Source organism: Mesoplodon densirostris, chromosome 15, assembly GCF_025265405.1.
Source record: "Mesoplodon densirostris isolate mMesDen1 chromosome 15, mMesDen1 primary haplotype, whole genome shotgun sequence".
NCBI classification, from domain to species: Eukaryota; Metazoa; Chordata; class Mammalia; order Artiodactyla; family Ziphiidae; genus Mesoplodon; species Mesoplodon densirostris.
The window spans coordinates 27871616-27892629 of record NC_082675.1 but is presented as its reverse complement, the minus strand read 5'-3'; the positions used below and the strand labels follow the sequence as shown (position 1 = coordinate 27892629).

Sequence of the window (21014 nt, the reverse complement as noted above, 5' to 3'; positions counted from 1 at the left end):
AAGTTTTTCAATTTATAAGTATATATTCCTTTATAATCCTTTTAATGTCTGAGAGGACTGTAGTGATGACCTTCTACCTTCCTGACACTGGTAATTTGAGTTTTGAGGGTTTTTTAATATAAATTTATTTGTTTTATTTATTTATTTTTGGCTGTGTTGGGTCTTTGTTGCTGCACGTTGCAGTGGCTTCTCTTGTTGCGGATCATGGGCTCTAGAGCGCAGGCTCAGTAGTTGTGGTGCAAAGGCTTAGTTGCTCCACAGCATGTGGGATCTTCCCCGACCAGGGCTCCAACCTGTGTCCCCTGCATTGGCAGGCGGATTCTTAGCCACTGCGCCACCAGGGAAGTCCCTCTTTTAATTTTCTGAATGAGGTTTTTCACCCAGTAGAAATCTTTAATTTTATAAAGTCCACAGAATCTCTTGTTTTTCTTTCTGGGTTGCTTGTTTGTGTTGTGTGTTAAAACCACAAAGCTCGTGAACTATATGATCAAACCCAAGCTCATGTCAATTTTCTTTTATGTTTTCTTCTATAATTTTGAATAGTTTTGCATTTAAAATTTGTCCATGAATAATTTTGAGTGAATTTGGTGTAAGTTGTAAAGTTTGCGTCTACATTTATTTCATTCCATATTTCATTTAATTGTTCTTTAACTATTTTTAGAAAAGTTATGGGATATTGTCTCCGTTTCAGTTTGAATTTCCACAGTGTAATGGATTCAGCAGTTCTGCCAGCAGGGCGTGCTGTCTCCAGTGACCTGGGAGGGAGGCACGGCCTGCACTTCCCGCACTGACCACATGGTGACGCTGAGCTCGCCTCTCTGACCCACAGCGCATGCGCGTTCTCTGCCGGCTCGGCTGTGAGCACAGCTGAGAGTTGTGTCTCCGCAGGCACTACGGGAGCTTTGGCTGGGGCTCCTGGGTCAGCTTCTCTGCCGACAAGAGCTTAGTCTCCTTAGGACTTGCTGGGGTTTCGGCTTCAGGACAAAGTGGGGCTGCGTCCACGCTGACGTTGGGAGCTGGGTTTCCTGACGACCCAGACGACGCTGGGAGGAAATGGTGAGGAAAATTGAGAAGTGAGGAGAAGCTTCCTGTGGGTGACTGACTGCTGAGGTGGGTGGGTCTGTTTTCAGACGACCCAGAGGGGCTTGATGTGGAAAGCTGGTGTGCAGTGTAGCCGGTATGCAGTGTGCAGTGTAGCCGGTTTGGTGTGCAGTGTAGCCGGTATGAGTTATGGGGTGTCCAGTTTTCCCAGCACTGTTTATTGTGGGGGCTGTCCTTCCCCTTGGTGTGTCCTTGGCCCTGTGTCATAAATTAACGGAACCCGTATGGGTTTAATTCTGGGCTTTCTGACCTGTTCCTCTGGTCCCTGTGCCTGTTTTTGTGCCAATTCTGCACTGTTTTGGTGACTGTAGCTTCTCAATAGACTGTGAAGTTAGGAAGGGAGATGCCTCCAGCCTGTTCTCCTTTCTCAGGGTCGCTTTGGCTATTCGGGGTCCTTTGTGGTTCCACACAAATATTAGGAGGATTTGCTCTATTTCTGTGGAAAATACCATTGGAATTTCAGGAGGGCTTGCATTCACTGTGTACATTGCTTTGGGTCGAATGGGCATTTTAACAACAGTAATTCTTGCATTCCATGACCACGGGCTATCTTTCCATTAATTTGTGTCTTCTTCAATTTCTTCATCAATGTCTTAGAGTTTTCAGTGTGCAGGTCTTTCACATCCTTGGTTAAATTTATTCCTTGGTATTTTGTTCTTTCTGATGCAATTGTAAATAGGGTTTTTTTCTCTCTTTCTGATGGTTCATTATTAGTGTTTAAAAATGCAATTGATTTTTGTGTGTTGATTTTGCATCTTTACATTTATTACTTCTAACAGTTTTTTGGTGGAATGATGTGGAAAATTGGAATTCCAAAATCCTACTGTTTCTACCACATCCAGGTCATCCACAACAGGGAAGAAAGGGAAGTCCTTTATATTGGGAAGTCCTAATATAGTTTCTAAATTACATGTGGACTTTGGGTGAACTGGATCTGGGTAAGGCTTGGCCTCTATATGGAAGTTTGATGTTTTCTCTGCTTTTCTGGCATGGTTTTGACATGGTGTTTTGAAAAGTAATTTACTTTCCAATAATTTCAAACATACAGACAACTTTAGATACATAAAAGCAAGTCTTGTATCTTGATTAAATATATTCCTAAATATTAATGTTGACATTATTTAAAATGGAATTGGTTTCATAAGTTCTCTTCAGATTATTTATTGCTAGTTACATGTATAAGATAACGATTTTTGTGAATTGACATTTTTTTCTATAACTTTGCTGAATTATTGACTAGTCAAATAATTTTTTGTTGTTATAGGAAGTTATAGGAAGTTTTATAATAAGATGGTGTGATCTGTGTTCTGTGAATAGACAGTTTTAATTTTTCCATTCACACATGGATGCCTTTTCTTTCTTTCCTCAAAACTCTGGGTAGAACTTCCAGTACGTTATTAACAGTGGTAAAAGCCAGCTTACTGGGCTTGTTCTTGATTTCAGGAGTAAATCTTTTAGTTTTTAGCATTGAGCATGATGTTTGCTGTGGCTTTGTATACTACTCTTTTTCATATTGAACAAATTTCCTTTTATTCCTACTTTCTTGAGTGTTTGTATCATGAAATAGCACTGGATTTTGATTATAGCTTCTCCTTCAATAATTGATATAACCGTGTGTTTTTACTTCACACCTTTACAGTTGTTCAATACATTGCATAGTTTTGGTTTTTAAATTTTATTTATTTTTGGCTGCGTTGGTCTTTGCTGCTGTGTGCAGGCTTTCTCCAGTTGTGGTGAGCGGGGGTTACTCTTCGTTTTGGTGCACAGGCTTCAGCAGTTGTGGCACACGGGCTCAGTAGTTGTGGCTCGCAGGCTCTAGAGCGCAGGCTCAGTAGTTGTGGCGCACGGGCTTAGTTGCTCCACAGCATGTGGGATCTTCCCGGACCAGGGCTTGAACCCGTGTCCCCTGCATTGGCAGGTGGATTCTTAACCACTGCGCCACCAGGGAAGCCCTTCTTGATCTTTTAACAGGGTTTAGTCCCACTCTGTCCCTGCCATAAAAAGGTCCAATGTCCAGTTATTTACCCTATTTCTGTTGCTGGTTTTTATATCGAGGTGCAGATCTCGAAATATAGACAGGAGTCTAGTCATAAATCTGTAGTCCTGGAGCCCATTTGTCTCTTGCTTCAGGAAATGTAAACAGGGGGCTGGTAATGAATGTCTGGCCTGGAGCCCATCTTCTTCTCACCCCAAGAAGTGTGAACAGGAGGCCAGTTGTAAATGTCTAGCCTGGAGCCCATCTATCTCCTGCCTGATACTCTTTAGGGGTAGCACTGCCAGATCATACGGTAGATCCTTTTTCATCTTTTATAGGCACTTCCATAATGTTCTCTGTAGTGGTTGTAACCATTTACATCTCCCTAGGACCATAAAAGTATTTCCTTTTCTCCATGCTTTCTCTACCATTTATTCATTGTCGATTTTTGATGATGGCCTCTCACACGGGAGCCAGGTGATCCCTCATTTTAGTTGTGATTTGCATGTCTCTGCTAACCTCTATGTTGAGAATGTTCTTATGGGGTGTCTATTCATAATCAGGGTGAGTAGAATTTACCTGTTGAAATTGCCTCCTTGAAAGTGTGCCCTGTTTTCAGTTATTTTCGAACACTTAGGCCTGGACATTGTTTGAGGGCAAGTATCATTTAGAGTACAGCAGGCCTTGTGAAAATTAAGTGCCCCGTACCAATCGCTTTCAGGTTGCTTTTGTGGGAAACGGCCACAAGGTGGCAGAATTTCCTTGGGCCAAACTCTGGTTGCCCCGGCAACCAGAGCCTTAGGGGAAATCCTGTTGGGGGTTGTAAATTAGAGTGGAATATGCCAGAACAAACACCCAAATCTTCTGTCTCATTACCACTTTTTAAATTAGATTAATTTTTATTTTTTATTGCAGTAACATTGATATACAAGGTTGTGTTTGTTGTAGGGCTAGAGAATATTTTTCTGTTAAACATATACATATATCTATGCATGTTCGGCTTCTTTTCCCATAATGGTTATTAGAGAGTGTTGATAGACTTTCTTTGGTATACACAGATCCTTGTTGAATATCTGTTTTATATAAAATAGTTTGTATTTGTTAATCCCATCCTCCTAATTTATCCCTTGCCCTTTTCTGTCCCCTTTCGTAACCATATGTTCGCTTTTTAAGTCCTCGAGTCTGTTTATCTTTTCTAAATTATTTCAATGGTGTGTATTTTTAGATTCCAACTATAAGTGATATCATATAATATTTGTCTTTCTGATTCTGACTTACTTAGTATGATTATCTCTAGTTTTCTCTACGTTTCTGCAAATGGCATTATTTCATTCTTTTACAGGGAGGAGTCATATACCATTGTATACATGTATCACACCTTTTTTATCTGTTCATCTGTCCATGGACATTTTGTATGTCTCCACATCTTGGGTATTGTAAATGGTGCTGCAGTGCACGCTTGGGTGCATGTGTCTTTTTGAATTCTGGTATTCTCCGCATATAGTCTTAGGGGTAGCACTGCCGGATCATATGGTAGATCCTTTTTTACATTTTAAAGGCACTTCCATAATGTTCCCTATAGTGTCTCTTACCATTTACATCCCACAAGCAACATAAAAACATTTCCTTTTCTGAATGCTCTCTCCACCATTTATCATTGTCGATTTTTGATGATGTTTATTCACACCGGTGCCAGGTGATCCCTTGTTGTAGTTTTGATTTGCATGTCTCTGCTTATTGCTATATTGAGCATGTTCTTATGGGCTGTTTTTATTCATAATCAGTGTGAGTAGAATTTACCTTTTGAAATTGCCTTCTTGAAAGTGTGCTGTGTTTTCAGTTATTTTTGAACACTTTGGCCTGGACACTATTTGAGGGCAAATATCATTTAGAGCCCAGCAGTCCTTGTGAATATTAAGTGCCCATAAGCAATCGCTTTCAGGTTGATTTTTGGGAAAGGGCTACCAGGCGGCAGGATTACCTCGGACCCAACTCTGCCCCGGCAACCAGAGGCTGAAGGGAAACCCTGTTTGTGGCTTGTAAATTGGAGAGAAATGTGCCAGAACAAACACCCAAATCTTGTGTCTCATTACCAATTTTTAAATTCGATTAACTTTTTTTATTGGAGTAACATTTATATAGACTGTTGTGTATGTTGCAGGTATACAGAATCATTTTCATTTATACATATACGTATGTCTGTGCATGTTCAGCTTCTTTTCCCATAATGGTTATGAGAGTGTTGTTAGCCCTTCCTTGGTATACATAGATCCTTGTTGAATATCTGTTTTATATGAAATAGGTTGTATTTGTTAATCCCATCCTCCTAATTTATCCCTTGTCCCCTTTGGTCCCCTTTGGTAACCATGTTTGCTTTTTAAGTCCCTGAGTCTATTTATATTTTCTAAATTATTTCAATGGTACATATTTTTCGATTCCAACTATAAGTGATATCATATAATATTTGTCTTTCTGATTCTGACTTACTTCACTTAGTATGATTATCTCTAGTTTTCTCTATGTTCTTGCAAATGGCATTAATTCATTCTTTCACATAGCGGAGTCATATACCATTGTGTACATGTATCACATATTTTTTATCTGTTCATCTGTCCATGGACATTTTGTATGTCTCCACATCTTGGATATTGTAAATGGTGCTGCAATGCACGCTTGGGTACATGTGTCTTTTCGAATTCTGGTTTTCTCCGCATATTCTCTTAGGGGTAGCACTGCCGGATCATATGGTAGATCCTTTTTTACCTTTTAAAGGCACTTCCATAATGTTCTCTATGGTGGCTCTTACCATTTACATCCCACAAGCAACATAAAACCATGTCCTTTCTCCATGTTCTCTTCACCATTTATTCATTGTAAATTTGGGTGATGGTGTTTTAGACCCGTGCAAGCTGATCCTTCATTGTAGTTTTGATTTACATGTGTCTGCTAACTGCTATGTTGAGCATGTTCCTTGTGCTGTTATTCTTCATAAACAGTGTGAGTAGAATTTACCTGTTGAAATTGCCTTCTGGGAAGTGTGTCGTGTTTTCAATTATTTTCAAACATTTAGGCCTGGACATATTTTGAGGGCAAGTCATTTAGAGCCCAGCAGTCCTTGTGAATATTAAATGCCCATAATTTATCGTTTTGAGGTTGCTTTTTTTTTTTTTTTTTTTTTTTCTTTTTGCGGTATGCGGGCCTCTCACTGTTGTGGCCTCTCCCGTTGCGGAGCACAGGCTCCGGATGCGCAGGCCCAGCGGCCATGGCTCACGGGCCCAGCCGCTCCGCGGCATATGGGATCCTCCCAGACCGGGGCACGAACCCGTATCCCCTGCATCGGCAGGCGGACTCTTAACCACTGCGCCACCAGGGAGGCCCTGAGGTTGCTTTTGCGGGAAACAGCCACAAGGCGGCAGAATCTCCTCGGGCCCAACTCTGGTTGCCTCGGCAACCAGAGCCTTCCTGGAAATCCTGTTTGAGGCTTGTAAATTGGAGTGGAATGTGCCAGAACAAACACCCAAATTTTGTGTCTCATTACCACTTTTTTTTTTTTTTTGGATGCATAGAACTGATTAGCTTTTATTCATGTTACAAAGAGTTGTTTTCTTTACAAAAATTATTTTTCTGTCTTCTTTTTTTCTTTAACATCTTTATTGGAGTATAATTGCTTTACAATTGTGTGTTAGTTTCTGCTTTATAACAAAGTGAATCAGCTATACATATTCATTTATCCCCACATCTCTTCCCTCTTATGTCTCCCTCCCTCCCACCCTCCCTATCCCACCCCTCTAGGTGGTCACAAAGCACCGAGCTGATCTCCCTGTGCTATGCAGCTGATTCCCACTAGCTATCTATTTTACATTTGGTAGTGTATATAAGTCCATGCCACTCTCTCACTTCGTCCCAGCTTACCCTTCCCCCTCCCCATGTCCTCAAGTCCATTCTCTAGCAGGTCTGTGTCTTTTTTCCCATTCTGCCCCTAGGTTCTTCATGGCGTTTGTTTTTTTTTTTAGATTCCATATATATGTGTTAGCATACAGTATTTGTTTTTCTCTTTCTGACTTACTTCACTCTGTATGACAGACTCTAGGTCCATCCACCTCACTACAAAAACTCAATTTTGTTTCTTTTTATGGCTGAGTAATATTCCATTGTATATATGTGCCACATCTTCTTTTTTTTTTTTTTTTTTTTTTTTTTTTGCGGTATGCGGGCCTCTCACTGTTGTGGCCTCCCCCGTTGCGGAGCACAGGCTCCGGACGCGCAGGCTCCGGACGCGCAGGCTCAGCGGCCATGGCTCACGGGCCCAGCCGCTCCGCGGCATATGGGATCCTCCCAGACCGGGGCACGAACCCGTATCCCCTGCATCGGCAGGCGGACCCTCAACCACTTGCGCCACCAGGGAGGCCCCATGTGCCACATCTTCTTTATCCATTCCTCTGTCGATGGACATTTAGGTTGCTTCCATGTCCTGGCTATTGTAAATAGAGCTGCAGTGAACATTGTGGTACATGATTCTTTTTGAATTAGGTTTTCTCAGGGTATATGCCCAGTAGTGGGATTGCTGGGTCGTATGGTAGTTCTATTTTTAGTATTTTAAGGAACCTCCATACTGTTCTCCATAGTGGCTGTATCAATTTACATTCCCACCAACAGTGCAAGAGGGTTCCCTTTTCTCCACACCCTCTCCAGCATTTATTGATTGTAGATTTTTTGATGATGGCCATTCTGACTGGTGTGAGATGATATCTCATTGTAGTTTTGATTTGTATTTCTCTAATGATTAGTGATGTTGAGCATTCTTTCATGTGTTTGTTGGCAATCTGTTTATCTTCTTTGGAGAAATGTCTATTTAGGTCTTCTACCAATTTTTGGATTGGGTTGTTTTTTTGATATTTCATTACCACTTTTTAAATTACATTAATTGGGCTTCCCTGGTGGCGCAGTGGTTAAGAATTGCCTGCCAATGCAGGGAACATGGGTTCGAGCCCTGGTCTGGGAAGATCCCACATGCTGTGAAGCAACTAAGCCCATGCGCCACAACTACTAAGCCTGTGCTCTAGAGTCGGTGAGCCACAACTACTGAAGCCTGTGTGCCTAGAGCCCATGCTCCGCAATAAGAGAAGCCCTCGCAATGAGAAGCCCACACACCGCAACGAAGACCCAACTCAGCCAGAAATAAAATAAATTTATTTAAAAAAATAATAAATTACATTAATTTTTATTTTTTATTGGAGTAACACAGATATACAATGTTGTGTTGTTTGTGGGTATAGAGAATCTTTTTCCTTTAAACATTTACATATATCTATGCCCCTTCGGCTTCTTTTCCCATATACGTTATTAGAGTTGATAGCTCTTCCTTGGTATATGTAAGACCTTGCTCCATATCTTTTTTTAAATTTATTTATTTAATTAATTTATTTTTGGCTGCGTTGGGTCTTTGTTGCTGTGCTCAGGCTTTCTCTAGTTGCGGCAAGTGGGGGTGCTCTTCGTTACAGCGTGCGGGCTTCTCATTGCTATGGCTTCTCTTGTTGCGGAGCGTGGGCTCTAGGTGTGTGGGCTTCAGTAGTGGTGGTGTGTGGGCTCAGTAGTTGTGGTTCACAGGCTTTAGAGTGCAAGCTCAGTAGTTGTGGTACACGAGCTTAGTTGCTCTGAAGCATGTGGGATCTTCCCAGACCAGGGCTTGAACCCTTGTTCCCTGCATTGGCAGGCAATTCTTAACCACTGTGCCACCAGGGAAGCCCTCCATATCTTTTTTATATGAAATAATTTGAATTTATTAATCCCATCCTCCTGATTAATCCCTGACCCCTTCTGTCCACTTTGGTAACCATATATTTTCTTTTTAAATCCCTGAGTGTGTTTATGTTTTCTCAATCATTTCAATGGTGTTTATTTTTAGATTCCACTTATAAGTGATATCATGATATTTATCTTTCTGATTCTGACTTACTTTACATAATATGATTACCTCTAGGTTTATCTATGTTCCAGCAAATGGCATTATCTCATTCTTTTACGTGGCGGAATGATACCATTGTGTACATGTATCACATCTTTTTTATCTGTTCATCTGTCTGTGGACATTTTGTATGTCTCCACATGTTCGGTATTGTAAATGGTGCTGCAGTGCATGCTTGGGTGCATGTGTCTTTTTGATTTCCGGTATTCTCTGCATATAGTCTTAGAGGTAGCACTGCCAGATCATATGGTAGCACTATTTTTACTTTTTAAACGCAGTTCCATAATGTTCTCTGTAGTGGCTGTTACCATTTACATCCCACCATCACCATAAAAGGGTTTCCTTTTCTCCATACCCTCTACACCATTGATTCATTGTCAGTTTTTGATAATGGTTATTCACACGAGTGCCAGTGATCCCTCGGTGTAGTTTTGATTTGCATGTCTCTGCTAATTGCTTTGTAGAGCATGTTCTTTTGGGCTGTTTTTATTCATAATCAGTGTTGAGTAGAATTTACCTGTCGAAATTGCCTTCTGGAAAGAGTGCAATGTCTTCAATTATTTTCGAACTTTTAGGCCTGGATCTTTTTTGAGGGCAAGTATCATTTAGAGCCCAGCAGTCGCTGTGAATATTAAGTGCCCATAAGCAGTCATTTTGAGGTTGCTTTTGAGGGAAATGGCCACAAGGCGGCAGAATTTCTGGGGCCCAACTCTGGTTGCCCTTGCAACCAGAGCCTTAGGGGAAACCCTGTTTGTGTCTTGTAAATTGGAGAGGAATGTGCCAGAACAAACACCCAAATCTTGTGTCTCATTACCAATTCTTTAATTTGATTAATTTTTACTTCTTTTTTTTTTTTTTTTTGCGGTACGCGGGCCTCTCATCGCCGTGGCCTCTCCCGCTGCGGAGCACAGGCTCCGAACGCGCAGGCCCAGCGTCCATGGCCCACGGGCCCAGCCGCTCCGCGGCACGTGGGATCCTCCCGGACCGGAGCACGAACCCGCTTCCTCTGCATCAGCAGGCGGTCTCCCAACCACTGCGCCACCAGGGAAGCCCTAATTTTTACTTTTTATTGGAGTAACAATGATATACACTGTTGTGTACGTTGCAGGTTGACAGAATCATTTTCATTCATACATATACGTTTATCAATGTATGTTCGGCTTCTTTTCCCATATAGGTTATTAGAGAATGTTGATAACCCTTACTTGGTATACATAGATCCTTGTAGAATATCTGTTTTATATGTAATAGTTTGTATTTGTTAATCCTGTCCTCCTAATTTATCCCTTGTCCCCTTCTGTCTCCTTTGGTAACCATATGTTTGCTTTTTAAGTCCCTGAGTCTGTTTATGTTTTCTAAATTATTTCAGTGATATGTATTTTTAGATTCTAACTATAAGTGATATCATATAATATTTGTCTTTCTGACTGACTTCACTTAGTATGATTATCTCTAGTTTTCTCTATGTTCCTGCAAAAGGTATTATTTCACTCTTTTACATGGCAGAGTCATATACCATTGTGTACATGTGTCACGTCTTTTTTATCTGTGCATCTGTCCATGGACATTTTGTATGTCTCCACATCTTGGGTATTGTAAATGGTGCTGCAGTGCACGCTTGCGTGCACGTTCTTTTGGAATTCTGGTTCTTTCCGTGTATATTCTTAGGGGTAGCAATACTGGATCATATGGTAGATTTTTTTTTTTACATCTTAAAGGCACTTCTATAATGTTCTCTACAGTGGCTGTTACCGTTTACATCCCACCAGCACCATAAAATGATTTCCTATTCTCCATGCCCTCTCCACCATTTATTCATTGGAAAGTTTGGTGATGGTGTTTTAGACTAGTGGAAGCAGATCTCTCGTTGTAGTTTTGATTTGCATGTGTCTGCTAACTGCTATGTTGAGCATATTTTCATGGGCTTTTTTTCTTCAAAAACAGTGTGAGTAGAATTTACCTGTTGAAATTGCCTTTTTGATAGTCTTCCCTGTTTTCAATCATTTTGAACACTTACCCCTGGACAGTTCTTAGGGAAGGTATCATTTAGAGCCTAGCAGTCCTTGTGAATATCATTACCCATAAGCAATCTTTTTGAGGTTGCTTTTGTGGGAAACGGCCACAAATAGCAGGATTTCCTCAGGCCCAACTGTGGTTTTCCCGGCAACCAGAGCCTTAGGAAAAATCCTCTTTGGCCCTTGTAAGTTAGAGTGGAATGTACCAGAATATACACCCAAATCGTCTCTCTCATTATCATTTTTTTTTTTTTTTTTTTTTTTTTTTGCGGTGCACGGGCCTCTCACCACTGTGGCCTCTCCCATTGCGGAGCACAGGCTCCGGACGTGCAGGCTCAGCGGCCATGGCTCACGGGCCCAGCCGCTCCGCGGCATGTGGGATCTTCCCAGACCGGGGCAGGAACCCGTGTTCCCTGCATCGGCAGGCAGACGCTCAACCACTGCGCCACCAGGGAAGCCCCATCATTTTTAAATTAGATTAATTTTTATTTTATTTGGAGTAACATTGATATACAATGTTGTGTATTTTGTAGGAAAGAGAATCTTCTCCGTTATGCATGTACATATATCTATGCATCTTTTGCTTCTTTTCCCATGTAGGTTATTAGAGAGCATTGATAGCCCTTCCTTTGTGTACATAGATACTTGTTGAATATCTGTTTTATATGAAATAGTTTGTATTTGTTAATCCCATCATCCTAATTTATCCCTTGTCTTCTTTTTTTTTTTTTTTACGGTTTTCTTGGAAAGGTTTTTTACTGTATTTTTATTTAAGGTATAACTCTAAATTACATAATTATAAATTTCACCTATTCTATTGCATGGTTCTACCTATTTTGACAAATGTATATAGTTATGTAAAAACCACAATCAAGATATAGAACAATTGCATTATGCTAGGAAATTCTCCCATACTCACTTGTAGTTGGTCCCTCCCCCACTTCATAGCCACTGATCTATTTTCTGTCCCTATAGTCTTATCTTTACAAGAATATTATATAAGTGGAGTCATACAGTATGCATCCTTTTGAGCCTGGCTTCTTTCACTTAGGATACTATGTTAGAGAACCATTGTGTGCCCTTTGGTAACCATGTTTGGGTTTTTTTGTTTTTTATTTGTTTTTTTAATTCAAGACCCATTTATTCTCTAGTTCTGCCCACATGGAGACACCCTCCTTGAAAAGGTGTTAAATCCTTCCGTTCACTTTAACACCTTGTGCTGAAAACACGTGTTCCAAGTTTTCAACTATGAGATCCACATTCTTAAAGCACTAATTCTTAAACCTCATCTAGATTTCTCCCCTTGGATGGGGGGAGATGACCCAAACACAGCGAAGAACAGCTCAGGACTGTGAGCTCTGCTCGCCCAGAAGACTTTGCAGCTCCCCTGACCACCCTGCTGGAGCCAGGATTAGGGCCTTGAGACGAGGGGCACCTGCTGGGCTGCTGCCACTGCCACCGGCCCCCTAACTCCTGTTCTCTTCACTGGCTTGCTGTCACCTCTAGTTTCCCTGGAGTTTGGGGATTCCAGACGGTCTCTGCTCACACTTCTGCATCACACCTGCTGCCTCAGCACTGCTGATCCACATCACGGGGGAAAAGCACACAGAACTGCTTTTCAACACACCAACGTTCCACACAACAGTTATTTTATAAGCCTGCAGGTGCTTTTTCATCAGAGGACATTCCCAAGGCCATGACTTCCCCCGGCTCCCCACTGCCCTTGCCGGCAGACTGGACATGCGTGGTCACAGTGCTGAGTTGGGCACACCCCCCTGGCTCTACTCAGGCGCACTCTCCTGGAGAACTGAGGGCGGTGCCCTGGGCTCATCAGCAGGATCTGTCCTGAAGCCAGTCCGAGAGTGACAAGAGCCACACCTGCAGGTCATTTCCACTGACCAGCCGCACAGGACCGAGCTGGGCCCACAGACCTTGGTCTGGATTGTGTTGGCTGGTCATTCTTGCCTAGGTTCACAGGCCAACAGCCAGTGTCCTTCCTTTCCTGCTCATCACTGCACCAGCGGCTCACTCCTACCTGCTGCCGTCACACGCCTGGCAACCTCGTGTTCCAGGGCCAGCCAAGAACTGAGACCCCAGCAGGCCCCTAGTTCCCAGCAGGCAAATTCCCCATTAAACTACTGCTGCCTAGCCGTGTTCTTGAGGCTTCAGAGCCAGGAAAGTGCGGAGAGCATAGCAAGCCGCGGCGCCCCCATCCCCGGACCTGCGATGCTCCGCGGAGGCGCCGGAACCTCGTCGCACCGCAACCCCCGCCCCAACACAAGCGACCTCTGCGCCCGCCTGTCCCGGGGACCTGGGCACACCTCCGGCCACCGCGACCCTGGACGGAGGCGCGGGCGCAGGGCTCGGCCGGCGGCGGGCGCTGGGGCGGGCGGGGATCCCGGCTCCGGCCCCGAGGCTTCGCGGACCCGCCAAGCCCACCTCCGTCCCCGCCGCCCGGGAAGTTATATGTAACTTTTTAATACCATTTTCTAGTAAAAGGAACCAGAGCTCTTTGAAGAAATGGCTGACACTAGGACTGAGACAGTAAATATATGAGCCAGGCCAATCTTGAATCTTGTATCAGAAAGGAAGTACCAAGAAAACAAATCCACAAGATGAAATTATGTCAAAAGAAAACAGGAGCCAATGGAAAGAACTCTCAATAGCCAAAGTGGGAATGAACTTAGCATCCAAATCTGGATTGCTGGATAATAACACAAAGTTTAAAAAATAAAAATAAAAACTATCCATAGGTGTCCATGTTGGTAAAAATAAGTAACTGCATAGGGTTTTTTTTTATGAATGGGGTTGAATAGAAATCTCCTATGTAGAAGAATTCCAAATAATTGATGTAGACACTCAGCCATCCACGGAGTGTGGAGGTGAATCTAACTCCCGCCCCCATAGGTGCTGGTTCCCAGTGTGACTTCCTCCTAAGGAAGACACACAGTATGGAAATGGGAAAAAAATTAACTTCATTGTGGGGAAATCTGACAAGCACTACCTCAGGCAGGTGACCAAAGTTAATATTAACAGTGATAAGTTGCCTTGAGAGCCTGTTCCCTTGATATAAAGTGATGAGAAATCACTTTACCTCTGTGATCTGCTTACTCAAAACCCATAACTCAAGCCTAATCATGAGAAAAACACCAAGTAAATCCCAGCAGAGGACAGTCTACAAAATACCTGACCAGACCTCCTCACCAATGTCAGTGTCATAGAAACAAGGAGAGTCTGAGAAACTGTGAAAGCCCAGAAGGGCCTAAACAGACATGACGACTAAATGTCACGTGATACCCTGGATGGCATCCTGGAAGACAAAAAGTTAGAATGAAGGAAACCTAAATGAAATATGGACTGAAGTTAATAATAAGGTATCAATATTTGTTCATTAATTGTGACAGTTCTGTAGAAAACACTCTCTTGCAGTGTGATCTGGTCTCTCACCAATCCTTTGTCCTGCTTTGGGGTGGCCCCATTCACAGGAACAGTCTCTCTCACTGCATCCAGGGCCTCCTGGAGCAACTCCAGGCTGATACCACTCAATGTCCATTTTACCAGAAAGGGTCTCTCCTTCCCATGAAAAGCCATGGTCTAAAATGCCTTTGGCTTGGGTCACATTCTCATTCTTGAACCCATCAGAGCACCAAGAGGATAGAACATAGGATTGGCTAGACGTGGATCAGAAGCCCATCTTCAATGTGGGTGGAATGTGGGGTCTGCCCTCTGGAAATGTTTGGATTGGAAGCAGGTAACAAGCAGTTCCCCCAAGGAAAGCTGAGCTGCTGGACTTGGCCATGAGAACAGATACCCAGTCAGGGAAAGCAGCTGCTTCTGTATCATTGACAGATCACTGCACAGCTGTGGAATCTGAAGCCCAAAGAAGGAAGGGGTTCAGTTAGGGTCAGGGCTGCAGCCACCCATCCACGGCTCTTGCTGTCCTCCCTTGATGGCAAGAAGCTCTTCCACTTGCTAAAATAGCAACTTTGCTGTTGGTGGTAAACTCCAGGCTCTTGCTTTGGGCATCGGGTCCTCACATCAGAGGCTGGCCCTGATTGCCCGTGTGCTGCAAAAGGCACACAGACTTCATTCACATCCCTGGTGGTGGGAGCCCAGGAGTCACACCTGCCCCCTGGCCACATTAATCACCCATTCCTGAAGAACAAAATTGCTTATTTTCCAGTCTCTTCTCTCTCCCTTACAAAGAGCTGAGACCAAATGCTGGGTGGTAAGTAAACTCTTGCTCAGTGAAGCAGTGGGAGCTTCAAGGGTTATTCCATGCCACACAATCCACAGTTGGCAAGCTTTCTGGAGGACACAGGGGCTGAGCCCTAAACTCACATGGCTCACTGAGACCATGTGGCCTCAGTGAGAAACTGCCCATTGGGAGGCCCAGTGGCCCCCATATCTTTGAGTCTTAACGATTATGAGTGTCAAAGTTTATTACAACTGGAAAGCCAAAGAATTTTAGGGTAATAGCTGCTGTTTGGATGTTGTGGCCAGGGCCACACTCCATGTTCAGAGGGTTATTACCTCTCTTGGCCAGCTACGAGGCTGTGAGGGAAGAGACACTTCTCTCAATCACATGGTTGTAGGGAACTGAAACATCCAGGGGGATGTCTACGCTGCCCAGGTAGCTGTTCAGTTGCACAGCTGCATGGTCGGCTCAGTAATTGGCAACAAGAGCTTGACAGGGCCCAGGCTGGCCTGAGCTGGAGAACCACAGATGCCTGCCTGGATGCTCAGAGGTCAAGGGCTATCCTGTCTGAGACTTGATTTTCTACTGATGCCCGCTCAGATGGGACAAAGGATTCATCAAGTCCCAGGAGGGCCTCAGCTGCCCTCAAAAAGGCAGCGCCTGAGGGCCAGCCAGTCACTGCACCCAGTCCTGAATAAATCTGCACATGTCTTCTGAGTGCCCTCGCGTCAGAGCTGTGCTGGAACCTAGGTCTGCCCAGGCAGAGTGGGGCCAGCACCATCCTTTCCAGGCAGGAGGGAAGGCCGACAGAAACTGCTTGATTTCTGATGCCCTCCATAACACTTGACTGAGGTCGAGTTGGATTCGAAACAGAGACAAGTACAGACATTCATTCTTCTCTCAGAGCCCAAGACTGGGGGGCAGAAACACAATGATACAGCTCACCTACCTGACTAATGTGTGACCCTGGGAGAATAATGTCCATCCTGGAAGCCTCAGAGAAGGAGAAGGGGGATGAGGGTGGGTTATGCTTAAACCTAAATCTAATCCTAACACCACAGCCTATAACCCTAACCCCTAACCTATAACCCTAAACCTAACAACCCCTAACCTTGGACTCTAGACCCTCGATCCTGACACCTAAACTCTAATCTCTGACCCTGACCCTTTAACCATCACCCTCTATCCTGATTCTCCAACTCTGACCATAATCCTAACCCTAACCCTGACCCCTAAGCCCTGACACTGACTCTGACCACAGACCTAAACCCTAGCAAAGTGGATACTGAGGGATGTCTCTATAATCTCTCAAATAAACCAAGGGAATAAATCTTTATCATCTTACATTTAGTAATAGTTTCTTAGATCTGACACGAAAGTACAAGCAATGAAAGAAAAAAATAGATACATAGGATTTCCTCAAAGTTAAAAACTTTATCATATCAAAAATGCTATCCAGAAAGTGAAAAGACAGCCCACAGAATGGAAGGAAATGTTTGCACATTTTATATCTAATAAAAGTCTATTTTTAGAATATATCAAGAAACTTACCAGGGACTTCCCTCCTGGCACAGTGGTTAAGAATCCGCCTGCCAATGCAGGGGACACAGGTTCGAACCCTGGTCTGGGAAGATCCCACATACTGCAGAGCAACTAAGCCCGTGCGCCACAACTACTGAAGCCCTCGCGCCTAGAGCCTATGTTCCGCAGTAACAGAAGCCACCAAAATGAGAAGCCCGCACACCGCAACGAAGAGTAGCCCCCGCTCACCACAACTAGAGAGAGCTTGCGTGCAGCAACAAAGACCCACCACAGCCCCCCAAAAATAATTAATTAATTTTTTAAAAAGAAACTTAACAAAAACACAAAGAACTCAATTTTTACAACGCACAAAGGACTTGACCTGACTCTTCTCCAGACAAGATATACAAATGGTCAGCAAGGACATGAAAAGATGTCAAACATCAGTAGTCATGATGGAAATGCAAATGAGTACCACGATGCAATACCCCTTCAAACACACTAGAATTGTTATTGTCAAGAAAAATAAAAAATAATGAATATTGGCAACAAGGTAGAGCAAATGTAATTTTTTTTTTTTCTTTGCGGTACACAGCCCTCTCACTGTTGTGGCCTCTCCCGTTGCGGAGCACAGGCTCCAGACACACAGGCTCAGCGGCCATGGCTCATGGGCCCAGCCGCTCCGTGGCATGTGGGATCTTCCTGGACCAGGGCACGAACCCGTGTCCCCTGCATTGGCAGGCGGACTCTCAACCACTGCGCCACCAGGGAGGCCCTTTTTTCTTTTTTTTGTTTTTTTTGCAAATGGAAATTTTAACCATTGCTTGTGGAAATGTAAAATGGTGCAGCCTATGTGTGTATAATATTTTGATATTTCCTCAAAAAGGTAAATGTACAGTACGATATGGTGCAACAATGTAACTCCTAGTTATAGACACCAAAGTATTGAAAACAGGGTTTCAAACAAAAACTTGCACATCCATGTTAAGGGGAGTGGAATATGACACCCCCATATATGCCTCTTTGGCGTAAGGATTATTTTGAACCAATTAATTTAAAAAAGTAGACACAGGAGAATCTCTGAAATTCGAGTAGAAGTTACCCTTTTAGGGAGGAAAATTTACATTTATAATGGAAATCTACATTTATAAAGGTGTCTCCCTCTCAGTACCAGGAATAGAAGGGTGACTATCTCAAGAAACTCTTATCGGTGGAGAAGGCCCGAACTTAAATCTGCGTAACAACCATACCCTTTTTTTTTTTTACTATGCTTTGCCTGATAACCTCCTTTAACCGGGTTCCCCCCTCCCCTAACACCTTTCTTTTGTTTTTAGCTGAGGATGGCATGTGAGGAGCTGGCTTGGGCCATTTCAGGGACTTACTTAGTTTTCCTGGGTATCTCCCAAATTCACAGGAGGTATGTATGTTATTAAGCTTCTGATTGTTTTTCTTTTGTTAATGTATCTTATAGGAGTGATCTCAACTAAGAACACAGAAGTATAGACAGAAAATTATTTTTCCTCCCATACACATGCAATTTAATACTATTTGGCAATGGAAAGAAATGAACCATCAACTTATGCAAAGACATGGATGAATCTTAGATGTATAATGCTAAGTGTGACAACCAAAAAAAATAAAATACAGGAGACTGCAAACAGGGAAAGGGTTTATTTGGGATCTTAAGAATTGTGTTTGGGAGTGTCCACTGGAAAAAAAAAAAAAAGCACAACGTGAGAGTTGTGAGTTATGTTTTATTTGGGGGCAAGATGAGGACTATAGCCTGGGAGACAGCCTCTGAGATAGCCCTGAGGAACTGCTCTGAAGAGGTTGGGGGGGGGGGGTCAGTATATATGTGATTTTGGTGAAGGGAGCTATGTGCAATCAAGCACACATGTTGGCAGAAGATTGCAGCTGGTCAGCTGGTCATGAGGAGGTTGCTGCTAGTCACGAGGAGCAGATGTCTCAGTTTATGATTTTAGTGCTTTTCTTTTTTAAAAATTAATTAATTAGGCTGCATGGGGTCTTAGTTGCAGCACATGGGATCTTTCATTTGCAGCGTGTGGGCTCTTCGTTGCAGCACACGGGCTTCTCTAGTTGCAGAGTGGGGGCTCAGTAATTGCAGCGCGTGGGCTTAGTTGCCCCGTAGCGTGTGGGATCTTAGTTCCGCGACCAGGGAATCGAACCCGTGTCCCTTGCATTGGAAGGCAGATCATTGACCACTGGACCACCAGGGAAGTCCCGATGCTACTGCTTCTCTCGATATGAGAAAATGCAAGAAATTCGGCTCATAAAATCTCCTGTCTGAAGACCTGTTCTGCCAGTTTTCCCAGAGCAGAGTGCCTCATTCCTGATCTCTACCCTGAACTCCTTTCAGGGTGTGTTTTGAGACTGCAGTGGCTGGTGACCTCATCCTTGCAGAGCCAGATGGCAAGTGACAATTTTTAGTTGGCAGGATACATAGATTCAGGTCACCCTTAAAGAGTGTTCTAGGGAAGAGAAAGGGTCAGGGGCTTATAAAGACAAAAAGACACAAGGTTGTTAAAAGTTGCCTGGCAATAATTGTTATTGACTCTGGTGGGAGTCAGAAAATATTTGTCCTTAAGAAGTCACGAGTTTTGGGGACTTCCCTGGTGGCGCAGTGGTTAAGAATCTGCTTGCCAATGCAGGGGACAAGGGTTCGAGCCCTGGTCCAGGAAGATCCCACATGCTGCGGAGCACCTAAGCCCGTGAGCCACAACTACTGAAGCCTGCGCACCTAGAGCCCGTGCTCCACAACAAGAGAAGCCACCACAATGAGAAGCCCGCGCACTGCAACCAAGAGTAGCCCCTGCTCACTGCAACTAGAGAAAGCCTGCGCACAGCAACGAAGACCCAACACAGCCGAAAATAAAAAATAAATTAAAAATAAATAAATAAATTTATTTAAGAAAAAAGAAATCATGAGGTTTTTTTAGGATAAGGATTGCTGCAGCAAAACTAAAAATGAAGTTTCCCCTCTCCTGAGAACAAGGAAAATAAAGTGAACAGTGAACAGGCTAGAGAAGAAACAACCTGGCCTGAAAGAGTTAATCCTAGTTTTATTTTAACTGTTACTAATCTGTAGTGTCTGTAGTTAGAATTGTCCTTCACAAAGCTAACCTGTCACCCCCAATCCTTTGTAATTTACATTCTGCACCTGGTATTTGCTCCCCCTGTAACCTCTTGTAGCAAATCACCCCTTCTTGTTTGCATTTCAGAAAGGAGATCGCAGACCGATAACCCAGAGACTAACGGACCCAATTACCGGGCTGCTTGATTCCAGCGGTGACTCTTTTGAAATAATGCAAGAAGAATGCATGACCTTCACCATTTTGATCCTTGTCACTCACTTCGGATTGCGAACTCCCCTATAAGAATCCCTGTAATTCCCCAGGGAGGTTGGCGGGGTGGGGCACAGTTCTAGGGGCACTAGCCTACTGTCTTCCCTTTGCCTGGCAAAGAAAATTAAGCCTCGCTACTTCCTATCTTCCAAACCTCTGTCTCCATATTTTTATTTGGCATCGGTGCACAGGGAGCCAAGATTTTTGCAACAGTCTTGGGATTGAATCCTTGTAGAGGTAGATGGCAAGTGCCAATTTTTAGTTGGCGGGTTTACTGTTACCATTTTACTCTAGCCTTTGTGTAAAATTGAAAAGTCTGAAAAGAACCAATGTTTTAGAAGAAGCAGTGCCACTTGTAAACATCCTGCCACCTAACAGGACAGCCTCTTCTTCTCCACCCATGACTTGATAAGACAGGAAGCTCTCAACACACAGGCCTGGAGAAGGTGGATTTCACAAGTCACTGTGAGTTAAAACTGTTCTAATGCAATGGAGCTACTAAATACATATGCTTGTTCTTAAGAAAAATTATAAAACTAACAAATCCTTTTCTCCAGATATAAAAAATAAAATCTATTAATCACTACTGTAATTTGATTCCAGAAAAATAGCCAACTGAAGCAAAAAAAAGCACAGGCTGCCTATAGCACAGTCTACAATGCGGGGCGGGGGCGGGGCCTCGGTCCACGCCCACCGCGCGGGCGGGGGAGAATTCTTAGAAATCTCGCGATTTTGAGGCTGTGGAGTAGCCTCCGAGGTCGCGTGGGCGGGGAGGCAGGGTAAGGGGCGGGGACAATGCGGGACGCTCCCCGGTGGGGCAGAGACAGCCTCCTTGTGGATGACGCAAAGGCGGGTCGCGCTGTGCTCAGAACTGTCG

The 21014-nt window shown here is 43.6% G+C and overlaps 1 long non-coding RNA gene across 1 annotated transcript; it reads left to right on the top strand.

Annotated features, from left to right (window-relative positions):
- Positions 1-853: 853 nt before the first annotated feature.
- On the top strand, positions 854-20715 carry LOC132502528 (uncharacterized). The gene is made up of 3 exons (XR_009534489.1): positions 854-1056; positions 18110-18192; positions 20015-20715. It is a non-coding gene; the product is annotated as an uncharacterized LOC132502528 (long non-coding RNA).
- The last annotated feature ends 299 nt before the right edge of the window (positions 20716-21014 follow it).